This window comes from Rattus norvegicus, chromosome 6 (genome assembly GCF_036323735.1).
Source record: "Rattus norvegicus strain BN/NHsdMcwi chromosome 6, GRCr8, whole genome shotgun sequence".
Classification (NCBI taxonomy): Eukaryota; Metazoa; Chordata; class Mammalia; order Rodentia; family Muridae; genus Rattus; species Rattus norvegicus.
Window position 1 is genome coordinate 100,920,059 of NC_086024.1, and position 22,281 is coordinate 100,942,339.

Below are 22,281 nucleotides of genomic sequence, written 5' to 3' on the forward strand. Positions count from 1 at the left end.
GCTCTCAAATGAGCAGCCAAAGCTAGAAATAGCTTGAGGCATAGACTGACATATCTGGAAATACAAGGCAGTAGGAACTTGAAGCATCAGGTTATGACAGCAATCAGAAGAGAGCACTGAAAGCCCACTGGTGCCAGCTTGCCTTCTCCACTCTTATGCAGTCCAGGATCCTCTGCTTAGGGAATGGTGCCACCCACAGTGGGCAGGCAGTCCTACCTCAATAGCGAAATCAATATAATACTCACAAACATTCCCACAAGCCCATGTGGCAGATGATTTTAGAGTCTGTCAAACTGACAATTAAAACTACATATGTTGTAGATCTAACTACAACATCTGAAATTACAAATTTCCTAGAAGAAAACAGTCATAAATCTTTGCGATTTTGGTTTATGTAGTAGTCATTCCTATGATATGATCCTGAAGCACAAACAACACAAGCAACCAAAAACAAATGTTTCTAAATATTTGAGACTAGCCTAGTCTACACAGTGAGTTCTAAGCCAGACAGCTATATGGCAAGAACATCTCAAAACCAACCAATAAGGGGTTGGGGATTTAGCTCAGTGGTAGAGCGCTTGCCTAGCAACCGCAAGGCCCTGGGTTCAGTCCCCAGCTCCGAAAAAAAGAAAAAGAAAAAAAAAACCAACCAATAAAACAAATAATAAAATAACAAAATAACAAGTGTGTGTGTGTGTGTGTGTGTGTGTGTGTGTGTGTGTGTGTGTGTGTGCGCTTTAAAGTGTATCACTGCTGTCTTTAGGGAGAAAGTCCTGGCAAGATGGCTCAGAAATAAAAGTGTCTGCTGAGGGTTGGGGATTTAGCTCAGTGGTAGAGCGCTTGCCTAGCAAGCGCAAGGCCCTGGGTTCGGTCCCCAGCTCTTAAAAAAAAGAAAAAAAAAGTGTCTGCTGCCAAAAGTTGTCCTCTGACCTCATACATGAGCCATGGCACGTGAGTCCCACATAAATAAACATTTAAATAAAAATGATTATTCAACATATTTTAAAGTGGATATCAGGGGCTGGGGATTTAGCTCAGTGGTAGAGTGCTTACCTAGGAAGCGCAAGGCCCTGGGTTCGGTCCCCAGCTCCGAAAAAAAGAACCAAAAAAAAAAAAAAAAAAAGTGGATATCAACAAAATTTGAAGACAACCAATAGAAATGAAAATATTTGCAAAACAAATGTTGAGAGGGACTTATAGTGAGAGATATGAAAAACTATAACAATGATGTAAAGAAAAATAATTAAATTTATAATGTCCTGGGATGGGGGCTGAGGTTTAGCTCAGGTTCTATATTCTTAACACACTCGAGACCCCAGGTTCAATCCCCAACATGCACACACACACACACACACACACACACACACACACACACACACATGCACACACACAAGCACACACATGCACACACATGCACACACACATGCACACACATGCACACACACATGCACACAAACACACACATGCACACACACATACACACAAACACACACATACACACAAACACACATACACACAAACACACACATGCACACACGCACATACACTGTACGTGGAGGGGAAACAATAGGAAGGGCATACGTAAGCTTTGGGACAAGCAGTCTCTGGGCAATCCCGAGTTTCTGCTATGTTCGCATTTGATCTTGGGTGTCTGCTTTGAGTCATTGCTGATCCTGAGCCAGCTTTTGTCTCCTCTCTCCAGCTTCCTTCTTTGATGTTTTCCCTAAGCCTGTGGAACAGGCCTGCCTAGGATCTTAGCCTGGGTGAAGAAGGGAAGAGAAGGAGGTACGGCACACACATGCAGATGAACACACACACACATGCAGATGCACATACATACACATGCAGATGAATACACACATGCACACACACATGCAGATGAACACACACATGCAGATGAACACACACATGCAGATGAATACACACATGCACACACACATGCAGATGCACACACACACACACACACACACACACACAGAGCCACTAGAAGGCTCTGCTCTCTCTACAGCATCACTGCAGTGTCACTTGTGCATACAGGACCCTCTGAGATGCTACACTGACCCTACGAGGTTCTTCAGACATGTCTCCCCAACACAGAAACTCCATGGTGATGAAGTACAGGTACGCACTATGATACATCGTGCCGTACAGTGAAGGACCAGAGACCACGTGACACTGCCCCAGTGCCAGGTTGTTCTAACCACTTACCCTATATTATTAACTTGTCTAACAGGACAGGTACTTTTATCTGTCCCACTTTATAACTAGCAAGAAAGAGCAGAAAGAGGTCAAATGTCCAAAAGAGGTCCCACTGCTAGGAGATAGTCAAGGCAGTCTGCTCCAGAGTTGGGGTTCCTACCACCACCATACATTTAGAATCTTGACAAAGTGATAGGCACAGCACAGTTTTGCTTGGGTCCCTAGGTACGAAAGCCACTTAAATTTGTCTTGTTGGGAGTATTGGAGACCTACATAAAGCCAGGCCATTTCAGTTCTGAGGCTGTGGAGATCCAAAGTCTGAAAATGACTCGAGCCCTTTTCCAGAAGTCGCATTGGTAACTGTTGGGGTTTGGGAGTCCCCTGAAGCCCATGACAGGATTGAAAACTTAAAGAGAATGGGCCTAAGGTCTGCAGCTGTGTATGAGTCTGGAGAGGGAAGGTGCGTGGTGGAGTCAGTCTGGCTGTGAGGGCGTGAGAGGCCATGAGATCAGGTTCCACTGAGCACAGCTCCTTCCTGAAGCTTCTCTGCTCAACTGCAGAGATAAAACTGCTCCCTCCATCTCTTCACAGTTTTCTTTTTTTTTTTTTTTTTTGAAAGAGAAAAAAGGCCTTATTGGGAATGATTTATCAACATAGTATAAATCAAGAGACACAGCCGGCCTAAAGGAGTTACGGAATCCTAGAGACAAGGGCTATAAATAAGAACTGTTTCCAGCACTCCTGAAGGGAGGCGTGTAAATGCAACTTCAGAGAAAAGAACAGATTGAACTCAACAACTGCTCGAGGGGGAGGCGGATTGGAAACCCAGCCATAGGATGCACAGCCGGTTTCTTTCTACCTCGCTTTTACTCTTTGACGGTTTCATACAGGTATACAGCATGCCTTGAGCATATCCACCCACAGCTCCATGCTCCCCCTGTCCCCAACCCCTCCTGACAGGTTCCCTTTCCCCCCACTTTCTGCACCCCCATACACACTGAGTCCAATTAGCGCTGTCTGCTGGGACACTGGCTGCTCTTGTAATGACTTGATCTTGTGCAGGTGACCATAATTATATTTCCTTTTAAAAATGAACCAGTGGGGGCTGGAGAGGTGGCTCAGTGGTTAAGAGCACTGACTGCGGGGCTGGGGATTTAGTTCAGTGGTAGAGCGCTTACCTAGGAAGCGCAAGGAAGCGGTTCGGTCCCCAGCTCCGAAAAAAAAGAACCAAAAAAAAAAAAAAAAAAAGAGCACTGACTGCTCTTCCAGAGGTCCTGAGTTCAAATCCCAGCAATCACATGGTGGCTCACAACCATCTGTAATGGGATCCGATGCCTGATGTGTCTGAAGACAGTGACAATGTATACATAAAATAAATAAATCTTTTAAAAAAATGAACCAGTGGGGTGGGAGAGATGGCCCAGAGGTTGAGAACCTTTACTGTTCTTCCTGAAGACCTGAGTTCAATTCTAACACCCATATTGCAGCTCATGACATCTGTAACTCCAGTTTCTGGGAATCTGGAGATCTCTTTGGGCATGCATGTGGTACACAGACATGTTTTCAGCCAAAACACTCATACACATATAATATAAAAGAAAATATTTAAGGCAAAAGGCTTGGAAAACCTCCACAGGAAGTCAGACATAACTGCCCCACCCCACGTAACCCACATGCCCTTTAAGGTTAACTTTTTTTGTCATTGTTGGTTTGGTTTGGTTGTTTTTTCATGACAGGGTCTTACTACATAGCCCCAACTGTCCTGTAACTCACTGTGTAGACCAGGCGGGCCTTGAACTCACTGAGATCCACCCACCTCTGCTTCCTCAGTGCTGGGCTAAAGGCATGCGCCACCACACCTGGATCTTTAAGGCTAATGTCTTCGTTCTGTTATTGGCATCTTTAAATAATACGCTTACTATTTCATGCTCTGCTCTAATAGGCAAGGATTTAGATATGCTATCACCCATGTGGCCCACATTTGCTTATTTATTTGTTTGTTTGTTTGAGATAGGGTCTCAGATAGTCAAGGTTAGCCTCAGATTTACTATGTGTCTGAGGATGGTCTTGAACTGCTGATCCCCTTCTGTCTGATCTTCCTTCTATCTTCTGGGTGCTGGTATTACAAGCATATACCACCATGCCCAGTCTTTGTGCAGTGCTGTGGAACTGAAGTCAGGGATTTGTGTATATCAGGCAAGCACCCTACTGACTGAGTCACATCCTTATCTCTGTCTAGCGAATCTCACTTCTTCTTCATAGTTGGTTGAATTACAACCTTTCTGTTTATTATATCAATAAGCACTGTAACTATGAAACACACACACACACACACACACACACACACACACACACAAGTCTCTGCTCAACTTCGCAAGTCAACATGTAAAGTAATGGGTTTCATCATGACATCTTCATACATAGGTGTCATTATACTTTGTTCTCACTATCCCCCTCCCCCACTGCTCTCTATGCTCCTCCCCCTCCAGCCATTCAACTCTAGACGCTCTCATTTCTCACCACTGCAGATAGGAGAATGGAGGCTGAAGGAAGCCAAACCCTGTCTAGGACACAGTTGGCCAATGGGAAGGTTAGAGACAAGCTCAGGTCAGCCTCAAGCCCCTGCAATGTTTACAGCACACAGTGTAACTGCTGCGGTCTGGAAACAGCCTCACTCCTCTTGCAGAAGTGGGGTCACCTGCTAATTTTATAGCTGCTGCTATACCCAGCAATAGTTGCCCTGAGAACTGGACTGTGTTCGGGTCTTGAACACCTATCTGTTATCTGTGAGCACTCTCACACGGGTTGCGAGTGCTGGAAGTCTGAGCCTTTTGAGGTCTCCTATTCTCGCTGCCTAGAGCAGGACTGAAAGAGTCCCTCTAACATTTGACAGTCATAAGAGTTGTTAAAGGAAAGCCAGCTCAGAGATTTCCTCTTCCACACTGCCACCCCATAGCAGTAAAACATACCGAAGGCATGGAAGTGAGCAGCTGTTCGTCTACTGTCTCGTCCCACTGTGAGAAGACACAGCAGGTGTCTTCCCAGGTACACCTCATTGTCTCCCTCCTCTGTGGCACAGGGAACCACTGGACTTGTTCTCAGTGCTCATTGCTGGTTTAAATTTCACATCAGATCTGGGCCCCACTGAAATACTTGTCTCTCAAGCTTTTCAGCTGTCCTACTACTTTATCACAACATGGAGTCTAACTGCCCATGTTAAGATCTACTGAATGGGTTGGGGATTTAGCTCAGTGGTAGAGCGCTTGCCTAGCAAGCACAAGGCCCTGGGTTCAGTCCTCAGCTCCGGAAAAAAAAAATCTGCTGAATGGTATGCTGGGAAATGACTCACAATGGGCTCTCCTTGAGGTAGATCTACCATGTTTGACAACTTCCCTGGGTTAAGCATTTTTGTTGTAAATGATTTCAAGGAACCAACCTGACTTCACTGAGCCTAGAGTCAAGAAGGGAGGAGCATAGAGATAGCTCAGCTCCCAGTGTTTCCACAGACGGGTGCTGTAGATTCAAGTACCCTTGGAGCATAGGTAAGAGTAAACTATACACTAAGAAGCAATGAATATTTTGTCACTTATTACTTTAAAAATTAGTTGCTCGAAAACTAGGCACAGTGGCACATGCTTGTGACCCAGCATTTGGGAGGCAGAAGCAGGGGAATCATAAATTGGAGGAAAATAACAAGTTTGAGGCTAGTCAAGGATATAGAAGTTAGCCTGTCTGCCTGCCTGTCTGTCCTGCTCTCTTTCCCTCCCTCTTTCAAAAGTAAAAAAAAAAGAGAGAGACAAAAGTGTTGTCTGTGTGTCTGTCTTGTATTTCTTGGCACTTGAGTTTGAACCCAAGGCCTCAGGCATGCCAAGCGTGTGCTCTACCTCGGAGCCACCCCCAGACTCTGGAGTTTCTTTTTTTTTTTTTTTTTTTTTTGTTCTTTTTTTCGGAGCTGGGGACCAAACCCAGGGCCTTGCGCTTCCTAGGCAAGCGCTCTGCCACTGAGCCAAATCCCCAACCCCTGGAGTTTCATTTTTAACACTGGTTGTGTTCAGCAAGTGGCTCTCAACTGAAGACCTGCTAGAACGAAATGTGGTGGTAAGGCAGATCATAAGGCGGTGATTGGCCTGGAAAGGCTAAAGGCAGGCTCTGGCCACAAGAGGGCCGCCCAGGCAACCCAAGCCTCTAAGAAATTTCAGTATTGATTTTAGGGAGTTATGGGTGGAGTTTGTTGTTGTTTGAGTGTTTTTTAGATAGGGTGCACTAGTCAAGGTTCTCTAGAGAAATAGAACTGATGGAATTTATATATATATATATATATATATATGATTAATTTATTCTATTTATATAAGTACACTGTAGCTATCTTTAGACACACCAGAAGAGAGCATCAGATCCCATTACACATGGTTGTGAGATGGGAATTAAACTCAGGACCTCTGCAAGAGCAGTCAGTGCTCCTAACCACAGAGCCACCTCTCCAGCCCAGAATTCATATACTTTAAAAGTAGATTACTGCTGGGCGTGGTAGCCTCCACTTTTAATCCCAGCATTCAGGAGGCACAAGCAGATAGATCTCTGAGTTTGAGGCCAGCCTAGTCGACACTTAGAGTCCCAGGTATGTGAAAGCTACACGGTGAGATCCTGCCTCCCAGAAGGTGAGGCAGGCTAATAGATCGTCTGGATAGCCCACCAGATGCTGGCTAACACGGGAGAGACTAAGAACCTCCTGGCTGCGCAGTCCATGAGGCTGGATGTCTCAGTGATTCTAAACTGGTGCTGTAGGCTTGGAAGCCGCTGGTCTGCAGTCTAGTCGGAAACCTGAAGAAGGCATCAGTGAATTTAAATATCTTTAAACCTGAGTCCCAGTTTTCGGATTTCTCCCCTCCATATGACTTTCTTAGCAAATGGTATTTTGGGTTGCTAATGTTACTATAGCAAAGCACAACTAAGTGAGCCGCTTTAAACAATACAAATATATTTCTTCATGGTTCTAAAGGCTAGAAAGCTGAGTTCAAGTTGTCAGTAGGACCGGAAGGATGGGTTCCAGACTGCTCTCCTTGGCTTGTAGATGGCCGTCTGTCTGTCTGTCTGCACCGTCTCTTCAGACTGTTCTGTCCATCTGCCTTGTCTCCCCCCCTGAGGAATGCTGCCTGACCTTGAACTTGCTCTTTGGCTGAGGACGGTCTTGAACTCCTGATCTTTCCTCCCCATCCCGACTGCAGACATTATAGAGTGCTACCACAGCTAGTTTCTTTCGTGCTGAGGATCAACCCCAGGGCTTCCTGCATGCTACTGTACCAACAGACCCACCCCCAACCCTTTTGTAAGTACACAGATCACACCGAAGAGAGGCTCACATTCGTATGGCCTCATCTTAATTAGTGATATCTGTAACACCCCTATTTCCAAGTAAGATCAACAGTCTACGGTCCCAGGAGTTAGAAAATCAACATATGAAAATAGGGTAAGGGGCACAATTCAAGTCATGACAGATGGTGTCTGGCCCTGTGGATCTGGAGAGAAAGGGATGAGCCGGGTCCTCAGGAGGTGAAAAACCCAGCCTGTGGGCAGTTAGGGGGTCTTCCCTCTAAACACCTCCTGATTCTGCCGAGCGCTCAGTCAAGTGAGTGCGCTCACCCGGCTACGTTGTTCTGTGTCACTGGTCCCCCTGGTCATTTGGTCTGTATGAATGCTCTTTGTCCTGAACATTTTTGAGGATGTGTGGATACATAGACTGTCAACTGTAGACATGTAATATCTATGTATGTATCATATATATGTATGTATGTATGGTGATGGTACATGTATATATTAATGTGTAGTTCAAAGCGATATATACTTATTATACCAACAGTGTATGTCACATAAAATATATCCCCACAAATAGACATCTTAAAGGATGAGAAGAAAATATAGAACTTGTATTAGTTTCCTCCCGCGCGACCCTTCTGTGTTATGCTGAATGCACCCCACTTTGATGACCTCTTCCCACTACTACTTACAGACAAGGAATTTTTTATAGAGGAATCTGTAAGCTGAAATAGAGCAGTGACCTAGTTTTTCTCAATGGCTTGTCCCTTACCCTGAAGCACAGAAACCTGCAGTGCACCTTGGTTTAAATGGAAAGAAAACACACCAGTCCAATGTATTCCAAAGTGTCATGCCCGTTCTGTGGCAGCCCAACCAATGGGCTGGGCCTTTCTGCCAGGCCTGAGGCCTCGCTGCAGTCAGGGCGAGCTTGCTCTCTGTTCTCATCAGAACAGCAGCATGTTAACGCTTGTCATTCCTTACCCAACTCTGAACTTCAGCACCTCCTAGTGCGTCCTTGTCAGAGATGCAGATAAGTGCCAAACTTGTAGTGGGAACCAGGAGCCATTGGCAGTACAAAGCAAACTGCTAAGTTCTGCAGGCTGGGAACAAACAAGGAAGTTCAGTCCAAACCTGGGTTTAGCTATGATGAGCACACATCCCTGTCTCTAATTAATTAGCTAATTATAAAAATAAAATTATATGTAATGGACAAAATTTTAAAATGAGGCCTAGGGGTGTACCTCAGTGGTAGAGCACTTACTTAGTAGCTACAAGGCCAAGGGTTCAATTCCCAGCACACACAAAAAATGCAAGCAGGTGCTATGATCTTCTCCCACAAATTTGTCTTCTTGTCTCTTAAGCATCTGGGCAGTGAACTCCGTGGGCTGTGCGGCTGCTGCTGTGGGAAACACTGCCACCTGCTGGGGCATCTTTATAACATCGGCATACTCTTCCCACACCCGCCCCTCTTTCCCCCCACGTCCCCCACCCCAAAGCAATCTTCCCCTCTGCTCCCCAGAGTGAGAGGAGAAGCAGACAGGAATCCAGGTCTAATGGCTGACTTTCACAGTGGCTTCCGAGAAGTTATTCGACTAACCAGAATGTACACATATTCAGCTAGGAGTTCATTTCAACCTTGGTGATTACTGTTTTAAATGAAAAATGTAACGCTTTCTGAGCTGACCCATTTTTTCTGACAGTTATAGTGTTTCCAGACAAATGAGAACCACAGCTGGGCATGATGGCACATACTTGTAATAGCACGCAGGAGGCAGAAGGATCGCAAGGTCAAGACCAGCCCGAGGCTACACAGCGAGACTGGAGATGGCTCAGTCATCAAGAGAGCCTGTTGCTCTTACAGTGACCCTGAGTCCTTTCCCAGCACCTCCATAGTGCTTATAACTCCAGAGGATCCAAAGAAGCACTTCTGATCTCCTTGGCCATCCACATACATGTAAGTGCACATAAAATATGAAGATATACACAAAATTAAAAATCAATAAATCTTTTTAAAAAGAAACAAAATGCAACCAACAAGACAATATTAGATTCAATAAGCAAAATGTTTTTCTAGACTTCTCCTCGATGGCTATAGGGCATGGGGCAAGCCTTAACTTCGTAGTTACATCTACTCTGTATTGTTTTAAGGACTGAATACTTGTGGCACAGAAGTGCTTGATCGGTTACTGCTTTTATTCAAGCACGATAACATAGTGACCCATTATGACTCCAAACAAACCCCTCAGTGAGATACAGACAGTGGGGATATTCCGTTACAGTTTTACCTTCCTGTTATTCTGGAGTAACCATGCCTTTGGGTTCCTGAAACCAAGCAAATAAAAACAAACAAATCAAAATAACCTCACATCCTGGGGCACCCACTAAGAATTCCCAGCAGAACGTGTATACCTGAAACCATCCCAAAGGTCAGCAGAGGAGGAGAAGCGGCCCAAGGCTTTTTTTTTTCTTGGACCCTTGGAGGCCAGTTTGCCTTCAACACTTTCATTTTTGGTTTAAGAATTTTTGGTTTAGGCTACTGATTAAAGCTCATATGCAATTCTGCAGCAGACGAGAGAGAGAGAGAGAGAGAGAGAGAGAGAGAGAGAGAGAGAGAGAGAGAGAGAGAGAGAGAGAGAACAGAGCAGGTCAAACAGGAACTAGACTGGTCACTAGGATTGTGGGGTGGGGAAGTGGGGAGGCCTAGGAGTTAGTTCTCTCCTACAACCCTGTGGGTCCCAGTGATTACTCTCAGGTGGTCAGGCTTGGCAGGAGAGAGAGAGAGAGAGAGAGAGAGAGAGAGAGAGAGAGAGAGAGAGAGAGAGAGAGAGAGGACTGTTAGCAAGCTCAGCCTGTCACACATCTGCCAAGAAGACAAGGAGAGGGAAGACGAGGCTGGAGATGAGGGAAGCTGGGGGGAAGAAAGAAGGAAGCTCTCCAGGGAACCCCTCAATTTCCTCTGCCTCCTCTGCATGCTGGACATGATGTGGGAACACGCAGCGTGACCTGAGGCCGCAAAGGTAAAGTGTGCTCTGGATAGCAAACTCACTGGAGCCTCCCGTGGGGTTCAGACAATGGACTAGTCTGCTCCAGGTGCGAGCTGGCTCGCTCACATCTGGCCTTAGCGTGAGACCATTCACACGCAGCTTTCTCCTTTGTCTGCAGAAACACAATTTACACAGAGTGGAAACAGGTGCTTCAGATGGTGGCTAAAAAGACACTTGATTTTGGAATATTCCGACTCTGGAAGCCATTGAAACAAACACTGCAGACATCTACCCAAACATAATCAGGGTCTGCGTAAAACAGAAAGCAGGAGCAGTCTGATCACTACCAAGCAGCTGGCAGTGTTTTGCCTGCTCATAATCGGGCGTTATCGACAGTCTGAGGATCGCCCTCAAATTCAGCCAATCAGAGCTCAGCTGTACTGGAGGCGGGTCATCTGAGTTCAGTGACTGAACCATGGTCCTATGGGCCACCGCTTTGTAAGAAAATTAGTTCAGTCTAAAAAGCAGGTCTTGGCGTTTGGCAGCAGAAATTAAATAAAACCTAGATGGAAACATTACAAGAGCAAAAGATGTGAACTGTATCATTCAAAACATGAGGCCGGCGGTGGTGGCAGGGTCTGATGGATTGTGACATTGTCTATGTCTATGTGACATTGGCTTTGCAGGTTACAACGAAACAAGAAGTGGCTTTGGGTAGAGAGCATGGCTACGGAGCGCGTGCTGTGTCTCAGTGTCCACGCTAAACTAAAACTCATAGAAACACAAGCAGAATCTGGGCCAGTTCCATGTCTGCTGTCGTGGATGGAATTCTAGGGCATAATTCTAAGGTGGTAGTATATATGCTTTTAATGACCTGGACACCAGACAACTATCCAAGGTGAATAATAATAATAATAATAATAATAATAATAATAATAATAATAATGTTATTGTTGACTTTAATTATCAAAAATATGCAAGCAACCTGATTTTTATTTATTTTTTATAATTATAACTTTTACTTTTTGAGATAATATAATTACATCATTTCCCCCTTCCTGTTCCTCCCTTCAGTCCTGCCCATTTATCCTCTTATTCTCTTTCAAATTGATGGTCTCTTTTCCCTTAGTTTGTTCTTGTTCATGGTGGTGGTAGTGGTAGTGGTAGTGGTGGTCTATGTGCGTTAGTGCATGTGTGTGTGGGGGTGTTTCTTAAATCTATAAATACAAGGTGCTCGGCTGTATACTGTTACTGTACAATGTCTATTTTCAGGGCTGACTATTTGGTATTGGATCGCCAATTGGTGCACTCGTCCCTGGGGAAGACTATTTCTCCAATTTTCAGCATTCTTTTGGTTGCCTGTAGTTCTTTGTTTAGGTTGAAGCCTTGTGAGCTCCCTGACTTCCATAGCATGTCCATCAGTGTCCTTCTTGTTCAAATCATGCTTAGGCAACCATGTTGGTGAGACTTCATGGGTGGAGCTCCTCTGAGCCCCACTTGCAAGAGGCATAGACTCCCAGAAACCCCCGATCCTTGGACCCCAGCAGTCTTTCACCCTCCTCTTCCACAGTGTTCCCTGAGCCTTGGGTGTAGGGGACAGACTTCATCTTTAAACAGCAGTTTGAGGTTTATAATAAAATTGAGTAGATAACACAGAGAATTCCCATGTGCCCCTGGCCCAGCAAGCACAGCTTCTCCCTTACCCACATTCTCCACCAAATAGGGCGTTCATTAATGACTACTAGTGAGCCTCCAACATACAACCTAGGGCTAATGTCCACAGTTTATGTTGGATTTATTTAGTGTGTGTGTGTGTGTGTGTGTGTGTGTGTGTGTGTGTGTGCCACAGCTCCAGTGTGGAGATCAGAGGGATCAGAAGAGAACTTCCAGGAGCCTGTCTCTCCTTCCTCCACATGGGTCCCAGGGACTCAGGTCATCAGGCTTGGTGGCAAGTGCCCACCATCATAATACCATGCAGAATAGTTTGGAGGCTGGTGTGGTCGTGTACACCTATAACCTCAGCACTTGAGAGGTAGGTCAGGAGTTCAAGGCCAGCCTTGGCTACGTGTCAAGTTTGAGGCCAGCCTGAACTATAGGAGACTCTGTCAAAACAACTAATATAGCAACACACACAAAAAACAAACACAAAAGAAAACCAACAACAAAACCAAACAACCCGGAACTTTCCTTGCCTGAAACCCTTTCTTTGTGCTGTGACTCACTTCTCTCTCACCCTTAACAACCTATCTTACTGTTTTTGATTGAGTTTTGGTATTGATCTTAGGCTAGCCTCCTACTCATCATGCTCCTGCCTCAGCATGAGCCACCATACCTACTTGGTCCATGTTTTTACAGCTCATTTCCCACAGGGTAACAGTCATACAACGGTTCGTCAGTTTGACTTTCAATGCAGTATTCTCAGACTGAAGTATGCTGGAGGAATGGACATGGCTTCCAGACCCGAGGAGCCTTACCTCCCTTTGCAGCATTGTGAAACGGCAGGGAAAGCCACCAGTCCCTTTTTAAGGAAGATTTTTATTAATTCTCTGAGAACTTTAGACAATGTGTTTTGATCATGTCTACCCCCTTAACTCCCCCCTTAACTCTCCCAGACCCATTTCCCATCTCCCCACCCATATCTTCAGATCCTTTTTAAAAAAAAACAGCCCACTGAGTCTAATTTGTGTCTGTCCATAGACTCCTAGGTGTGATACCATCCCTGCAGTATGATCAACAGGAATCTTACTATATAGCCCAGGCTAGCCCATAACTCTTAATCTTCTAGCCCCAGACTCTCAGGAATCCTAGGATTATGTGTGTTAGCATTTCTTCTAGGCTCTGCCCAACAGTTACATAGCAACAGCCAGGTAGGAGCCTGGCTTGCTATAAAAAGACTGTTTAACCTCTCTCTCTCTCTCTCTCTCTCTCTCTCTCTCTCTCTCCTCTCCTCTCCTCTCCTCTCCTCTCCTCTCCCCTCGAGAAGGGGGTTTGAGAAGGGAGTAGAGGCAGAGAAAGAGGGGACAGAGAAGGAGAGAAAGAAGGGGAAAGGCGGGGCCAGGAACACACGGAGAAAGAAGGGGAGAGGAGGGAGACAGAGGCCAGAGAGAGGGGGAGGGTCAGAGAGCAGATGAGAGAGGCCAAACAGTCCTTTTATAGCAAGCCAGGCACTTACCTGGCTGTTGCTAGGTAACTGTTGGGCAGAGCCTAGGAGAAATGCTAACATTATGTGTATGCCACCACACCCAATTAAATTACCAGTTTTTAAACTACCACAATTGAAAACATGTGATGTCAGTGAAAACATAAATAAATAAGGTGTCCCTAGATCGACCAACAGTAGGTAATCTCCTGACTTAAAACCGAGGTCCTGTGTCACATTAGGAAGAAACATAGTCCTTTCAACACATGACCCTGATTCCTGAGTATTCCCTTGTTCCCTATACGACTCCGAATGCAAAAACCATGTCCAGATCAATCACAGACCTAAGAGTAAAAGGTAAAAGAATAAGACTTCTAAAAGATAACACGAAAAATCTTTATGATCTTGGAAGAGTCACTACACAAAAATTCCTAGCCATTAAAGATTGAAGAAAACTACAGAGTTCATTAAAATGTGAAACTTCTTCTGCTAATCAAAACTACTTTTAAGAGAAGGAAAAGGAAATCTACAGGAAGTAAGAATACAGCTGCGTCAAAATACTTAACATAAGGCAAACGTACCGACACTTTCTTCAAATCACTCAGAAAAAGACTACCCGCACTAAAGAACAGAAGCTATGACTCAGACCGGAAGTTCTTGAGACAGAATGATGTAGTGGGCAGTGTATACAAAAGTGCTCAGTAGCTTCAGCAATCAGGAATCCGCAAACCAAACCACAAAAACATCACCTCACCTATACCCAGAATTGCTAAAGGACGGACAATACCAAGTGCTGGCAAGTATTTGGAGCAGGTGAAAGTCTCATGAAATACTTGGGGGTAGGAAGGCAGGTCAATGCCTACGATCACTTTGGAAAACTATTCGGCAGTATTTGTTGATGTTGTTGATATCTTTTTTTTAAGATTTGTTTGTTTATTATATATAACTACACTGTAGCTGTCTTCAGACCACACCAGAAGAGACATCAGATCCAATTACAGATGGTTGTGAGCCACCATGTGGTTGCTGGGAATTGAACTCAGGACCTCTGGAAGAGCAGTCAGTGCTCTTTTTTTTTTTTTTCCTTTTTCTTTTTTTCGGAGCTGGGGACCGAACCCAGGGCCTTGCGCTTGCTAGGCAAGTGCTCTACCACTGAGCTAAATCCCCAACCTCGCAGTCAGTGCTCTTAACCGCTGAGCCATCTCTCCAGCCCGATGTTGTTGATATCTTAAGACCCAGCAATTCTACTCAATAGAAATAGTGAACCAAAAGACGTGTTCACAATCATTTTTTTTATTGATAATACTCCAAACTGAAAACAGTACAGTGCCCATTGTGAAGAGCAAGAATAAGAAGACTGTCCTCGCAATGGACTGCTTCCAGCGAATAGAGGACCGTTATCAAACCACAACTCAGGGGACTCTCACAGATGCAGTTTACACAGAGTGAGTGAGTGTGACTTCCTGAGGCTGTCTTTCTTCATCTGTCAGCTAAAACGACAGACACCGGGCTGGTAACGAGGCTCACCAGTGTGTAAAGGTCATTGCCATGTGACCCCAAGGACCGACGCTTCATCCCTTGAGTACAAAGTGGCAAGAAAGAACCCAGGTCCCCAAAGTCCTCTGACCTTCATAGGTGTGCACTGCATACACGCACACACACTAATAATAATAATAAATAACATATAAAGGCAGTAAAATGACAAAGACTCCACGACACTGGAGCCATGAAGGGAAGGAGCTTGACCTCCGGCACACACAACATGTGCACCTGTCCTGTGTTAGGACATGAACAAAAACAGTTCTTAACATGCCAAGCCACGGAAAAGCGGGGACAGTCTTTTTTTAAAAATTGAAGTAACATCTTTTTGCATTCATTTCACTTTGTGTGTACGGGTGTTCTGCCTGCACGTCGTCTGTGTGCCACATGTGTGCCTGGTGCCCTTGGAGGCCAGAAGAGGGCAACAGGTCCCCTGGAACTGGAATTAACAGATGGTTATAAGATGCCATGTGGCGCTGGGAAGTGAGCCCAGCTCCTCTGATAGAGCAGCAGGTCCTTTTAACCACTGAGCCATCTCTCCAGCCCACTGGGGTGGTCTTTCTGGCTGTAGCATTAATTTAATTACCCTAGGTCACTGACAAGGCCATTCACAGTTAACAGGACAATGGCAGGTAGTGTTAGAATACGCAAAGCAAACCAAAACCAAAACAAAACAAAAGAACTTCTGAGGCTTCCTAGCTGAGGCTGGAGTCAGTGGTGAGTAGAGTTTATGCAGTTTCCGGAGTGAGATCCTGCCAAGTAGGCACAGAGGCATGGGGCTGACCCTGTTGGAGGACAAAGTGCACAGATCCTGCTGGGGACCAGGTGATAAAGACCTGCTTCCACGGGCACTGTGAAAAACCTCGTGGGGAGCGAGGAGACCGATTCCTTTCTTAAAATAAAAGATCTGCCACCCATGATCCAAAATTAGGTAAGAACTCAGCACAGTTTCAGTTGAGGTGCATGTGATTCCTTTCTGCTGACAACATGGTCCATTGTCTCGTCTCTGTGTAATTACAGTATCTGCTTTTGAGAGAATGTATGGAGTCTGATGAATAACTTAACTTTATTTTCTTCTTTAAACTCCCAGATGTTCTGACTAGAGTCCAACTTCCTGAGCTCCCAGCGCTTCACAGAGCTTCTGGTGAATTTCTGGTCCACCCCGGGACATTCCGATTTCCCACAGAGAAATAAGAGAACAACACTGCTTCCCTGAGGGCGGTGAGCTCCATCCCTGAGCACTACAATCTCCATTTTTGGAAAACTGTTTACCAGGGTGTAAGACTCCGAAAGGAAATTCATCTGTGAGCCTCCTGGGAAATACTAAGACCTCAACAAGACTGCAGAGGTCTGCTGCGTTCCTCAGCTTCTGGGAGGCTCATTCTGATTAAACACCAGCTTGAAATGAAAGCATTTGTATGCAGAAGTGAAGGGTGTGAGGGAAATAACAGAGAGAAGTGGGCACGAACCACCACTTTTTGGGTTGGCCCAATCCCCAACTTTTCAATGGCTGTCAACGCTTTGTCTGTTCTCCTCCTCACCTCCCTCGGTTTGTTTTGTTTTTTCAATAGAGCTGAAACTGGCAAACCATAACTCACGCCATGGGCCAAATGAAGCCTGCTTCCTGATTTATAAACAAAGTTATATTGGAATACAGCCATGCCCACTCATGTGCATGTTATCTATACCTGCTTTTGCACGGCATCCTCAAGGCTGAAGAACTGACAAACTGGTTACTTACAGATTCCACTAGGTGCCTCCAGGGACCTAGTAACAGCCTACATCATCACCTGCCACAGGGGCCAGATGTGCCATGTGTGGAATATGACTGCTTACCTCTCTCTCTCTCTCTCTCTCTCTCTCTCTCTCTCTCTCTCTCTCATTTGTCTGCCTGTCTACATGTCTACCCATCTGTCTCTACCCCTTCTCCAGGTCCTCCTTCTTCTCCCTTCCCCCAATAAACCTACTTATATCAGCTCTGCTGCATGGTGAAATTACTCAGGGGTTCCCCTTGGCAGGGGTCTGCAGGTACCCCCTCACCACATCATATTTTATAAGACAAACCATGGGGCCTTCAACAGCTAAAATATATGTTATTTAGTCCTTTCCAGAAAAACAAAACAAAACAAAACAAAACTTGTCAACTCTTACATTAGAAATTTAAAGTGGAGACTGGAGAGATGGCTCAGCGGTTAAGAGCACTGACTATTCTTCCAGGGGTCCTGAGTTCAATTCCCGGCAACCACATGGTAGCTCACAACCATCTGTAATGGGATCTGATGCCCTCTTCTGGTGTGTCTGAAGACAGCTACAATGTACTCAGAGACATGAAATAAATAAATATTTAGAAAGGAAGGAAGGAAGAAAAGAAAGAAAGAAAGAAAGAAAGAAAGAAGGAAAGAAAGAAAGGAAGGAAGGTAGGAAGGAAGGAGGGAAGGAAGGTAAAGTGACTGCTAGGTTATGATGTCATCTCACAAGCACGTTCCGGGAAGATCTTGCTTGCTTTGGTGTTAGCATCAAGAGCCAATGAGATCTGTACATTACTGTGTTCTTTTTTTGTACCCATGACTGAGATGGCCTGAGAAACTTGGCCACATCTGTGTAACTTCAGTAAAGTTGTCTGCATGGTGCCCAGGGCTTTACTTACCTACCTATTGATGTATAGCAAAAGACTCTGAAAACTTCATTTTACAAGAAGAGTAAGAGTTTGTCATCTCACACAAGTCTGGCGTTTGGGGGTGGCTCCATTGAACAGTTCTGGCTCAAGAATATCGGGCAATTGTAACAGGGTATCAGGGACTCCAGACCCTCTTCTAGGCTGGGGCCGAAAGATGTCCTCACATACTTGACAAGTTACTCTGGCTATGGCAGGGGAGGCTTGCTTGCTACAACCTGGAGTCCTCCATGAGGCTATTCAAGTCTCCTCACAATACAACAACAGACTCCTCTGAGGGCAGATGACCCCATAGACTGGAGGTTGTGATGAGGGTGGCAGCCTCAGAATTTCCCCTTTCCCCTTCTGCAACAGCCAGTCATAACACACCACCTCCCAGGTTAGCACAGAAGCGACAGTGTGAGAGCATGATGCTAGCAAGATCCACCAGGGCTTTCTTGGATGCTGGGTGCTGCACAGTCTTAGCATGAGATTACACTCAGAAGAAATACCTGCCTGAGATCTGAGAGTGCAGGGAAAGCAATGTTGGAAGAAGTGTGTCACTGTGGGTGTGTGCTTTGAGCCCCTTTTCCTAGCTGACTGGAAGACAGTCTTCTCCTGGAGGCCTTCAGATCAAGATGTAGAACTCTCAGCTCCTCCTGCACCATGCCTGCCTGGACGCTGCCACGCTCCCACCTTGATGATAATGGACTGAACCTCTGAACCTGTAAACCAGCCCCAATTAAATCTCCTTATAAGAGTTGTCTTAGTCATGGCGTCTGTTCAAAGCAGGAAAACCCTAACTAAGGCAGAAGTTAATACCAGGGACAGGGGTATCGCTGTGATAGACCTGACCAGGCTTTTGTTTGGAGGAATGTAGATTTGGGGACTTTGAATTTGGAAAGCCATGGAATGCTTTAAGTGGGGCTTAATGAACCATCCGAGGAATATGGAAGAGATTAGTGCTGAGGGCGATTTGAACTGTGCAGACCTGGCCCAGAGGAGAAGAATGTTAGTGTGTGTAGCCTACAGACTGTTTTTGTGATATTTTGGAGAAGAATGTGGCTGCTTTTTGCCCTCGTCTGAAGAGTCTGCCTGAGACTAAAGTGAAGAGATTCAGATTAATTGCGTTGACAAAGAAGGTTGCAAAACAATCCAATTTAAACTCTGTACTGTGGTTTAGTTTCATAAAGAATGTTTTGATGAAGCACAGCAAGCTTAAAAAGAGTAAATACAGGGGCTGGGGATTTAGCTCAGTGGTAGAGCGCTTGCCTAGGAAGCGCAAGGCCCTGGGTTCGGTCCCCAGCTCCGGAAAAAGAAAAAGAACCAAAAAAAAAAAAAAAGAGTAAATACAGAATGTATGTTCACCTCATAAAGAGGCACCAGGAAGTGATACAGAGCTGAATCCTGTGTTCGAGAAAAGAAACATATTAAGGGAATGGTGACTTTGGGGCAAGATCCCACCCAGCTAAGTTTATTGTTTATGCATTTGCTGTTGTAAGGGGAATGAAAAGTTTGGACTTTTAATCTGGATTGAACTACAAACCAGAAATAGATGGAAGACTTGTGATCCAGATCTTGAGGCTGGAAGACACAGACTTTTGATCTGGATCATGAGGAATAGTGACCATGAAAAGCTTAGGTCCGGGCATGGTAGTACATGCCTTTAATTCCAAGAGACAGAGGCAAGCAGATCCCTGAGTTCAAGTCTAGTTTGGAACAGAGCAAGTTCTAAGTAGAGAAAACGTCTTTAACCACAGCATTCAGGTGACTGAGCCATGTAGATCTCTGAGTTCAATCTACAGAGTAAGTTCCAGGACAGCTAAGCTTAGGCAGTGAAGGAAACCACTGGAAAACAGAAAACTGGTAATAATGTAATAGAACAGGGGGCCATGTTCCAGCCCCGGTAAGAGTACAACTTGGCAACTTTGGCCATGTGGCTCTGGCTTTAGAATCAAGAGTAGTAGGAGACTAGTGGGAAAATTGATGATGCTGGTTAGCTGGAGCTAAGAAGTTAGTGGTGATTAAGAAGAGACCAGCATCACTGAGGTGAAATCTTCTGGGGAGTGTTTTCTGAGAGCACAAAGAAACTATGTTCAGAGACAGCCAAGGTTGTACCTCGTGCTGCAGCTGGACTTTGTAATATATGAGTCACCTAGGTAGTACTGGTTTTGAAGGCATGAAAGGATCATGAAGAGCAGCTGAGGCTTGGCACTGTGAGAAGTCAGGGAAGGCCCTTGGTGAAGGTGCAGCCTCATTTGCAGTTGACAGCCCAGGACTGAAGGGGTCATGCAAAGATGTTGAGGCTTGGCACCGTGAAGGGAAGCTATAAGAGGTTATTGGTGAAGCCTAGTTGCAGTTGAAGACTCCAGTGTACTGTAGATGCCAATACCATGGGATGATCACCAAGAACAGCAGCAGCAGTGGAATGGAGTCAACCAGAGCCTAGAGCACTACAGAGGGCAGAGTTGGAGAAGTGACACCACCCTTTGGAGGAACCCAGGAGATCACATGTAGATCCTAGGCATTGAAACAAGAAGATACAAAATTGGAATTGCCTTGGAGACCCAAAAATGTTAGAGATGCTAGAGCCATGGGATACCTGCTGAGGAAAGCCGCTAACAGGAAGTAGAACCAGCCAAAGAGAATTGTGCTTCTGTGAATAAAGCAGAAAGGGGTTGGATATCAGACATGGAGACGCAGTTGGGAGTTTGCCTAGCTGGCTTTTAGTCTTACTGTTGTTCAGGATTTCCTCACTATGTCGTTTTGGAATGTTAATGTACATTCTGTGACGTTGGAGGCACGTGATCTGCTTTTTGATTTTGATTTTATAGGTGAATTACAGTTAGGAGATTGCATGGATCTCACAAGAGACTTTGAACTTTGGATTTTTAGCATTATTCGGACTGTGATAGTCTATGGAATTTTTGAATCTGTACTAAATTTATTTCTGCATTTTGCTATGGCTATAAATGGCTCCCATCGACTCGTGTTTGAGCAAGTCTTTGGGGGCCAAGAAGTGATTGTGGTGGTTTGAATATGCTTAGCTCAGGGAGTGTCACTATTGGAGGTGTGGCCTTGTTGGAGTAGGTATGGCCCTGTTGGAGGAAGTGTGTCACTGTGGGCATGGGCTTTGAGACTCTTTTCCTAGCTAATTGGAAGACAGTCTTCTCCCAGCAGCCTTCAGAAGAAGATGTAAACTCTCAGCTCCTCCTGCTCCAGGCCTGCCTGGATGCTGCCATGCTCCTGCCTTGATGATACTAGCTGATGAACCTGAAAAACCAGCTCCAATTAAATCTCCTTTATAAGAGTTGCCTTGGTCATGGTGTCTGTTCACAGCAGTAAAACCCTAAATCAGACAGCCTGTGAAACTCTAAGGCTGCCATCCTCAGTGTGACCTCCTCCATGGTCTGTGGGATCACCTGCTGAGGTAAGCCTGTTGTGCGCCATGAGGAGACTCAGACGGTCCTGTAGAGTCCATGCAGCAACAACTGAGCCTTCCATCACAGCCAGTGTAACTTGCCAGATGCTTTGCCCCAGCCAGAAAGCGGATCCTCACAGCTCAGTGGGTAAAAGTGCTTGAAGCTGAGCCTGATGGCTGTTCACATACACACACCAGCAGTCGAAGCAGCCATGGTGAGTTCATGTGTACACATATGCATACACACATACACACACATCATGGTGAGGCTGCACACATGTACACACACATCATGGTGAGCACATGTACACACACATGCACATACACATACCCTGGTGAGTACAGACACACAAGCACACTCATACACACATACCCACACTGTGATGAACACACATACATACATACACACTAACTAAACTAAACTTGCTTTAAACCAGAAGATCTAAATTCAATCCCCAGACCCACATGTTAGAAAAAGAGAACTAATTCTTGCAAGATGACCTTTGATCTCCACACAAGTACCATGCCACACATGTGCCCACACACACATGTACATCATCAATCAATCAATAAATATAACATTCTAAATAACAATGATAACGATAATTATGATGATGATGATGAGGAGGAGGAGGAGGAGGAGGAAGAGGAGGAAATATTCTGCCAGGGTCTGCCAGGCTGCTTCTAGGGATGGCCCATCTGCGTGTACCAGACATACATGGGAAAATAACAAGAAGTCCTGCAAACCAATGTGTGCATCTAAAGTGACTACAGGCACTTGAGTAGGGGTGGGCTGGGGAGTGGCTGTGTCTTTGAAGGAGCAGACTTAGGAAAAGAGAAAATATGGTAGGAAATAAAAAGGCAGGTGGGGGGCTTGGGGATTTAGCTCAGTGGTAGAGCGCTTGCCTAGCAAGCACAAGGCCCTGGGTTCGGTCCCCAGCTCCAAAAAAAAGAAAAAAAAAAAAAAAGACAGGTGGGCAGTGGTGGCACATGCCTTTAGTCCCCACTGGGGAAGCAGAGGCAGATAGATCTC

At 45.3% G+C, this 22,281-nt stretch overlaps 1 long non-coding RNA gene across 1 annotated transcript in view; it reads left to right on the forward strand.

Moving 5' to 3' along the window:
* LOC102556012 (uncharacterized) overlaps nucleotides 1-17,149 on the forward strand; it is a 38,531-nt gene extending 21,382 nt beyond the window's left edge. The window contains exons 3-4 of the long non-coding RNA XR_010052712.1: nucleotides 9,213-9,466; nucleotides 16,265-17,149. This is a non-coding gene — a long non-coding RNA (uncharacterized LOC102556012). The remainder of the gene's footprint in view (nucleotides 1-9,212; nucleotides 9,467-16,264) is intronic.
* The last annotated feature ends 5,132 nt before the right edge of the window (nucleotides 17,150-22,281 follow it).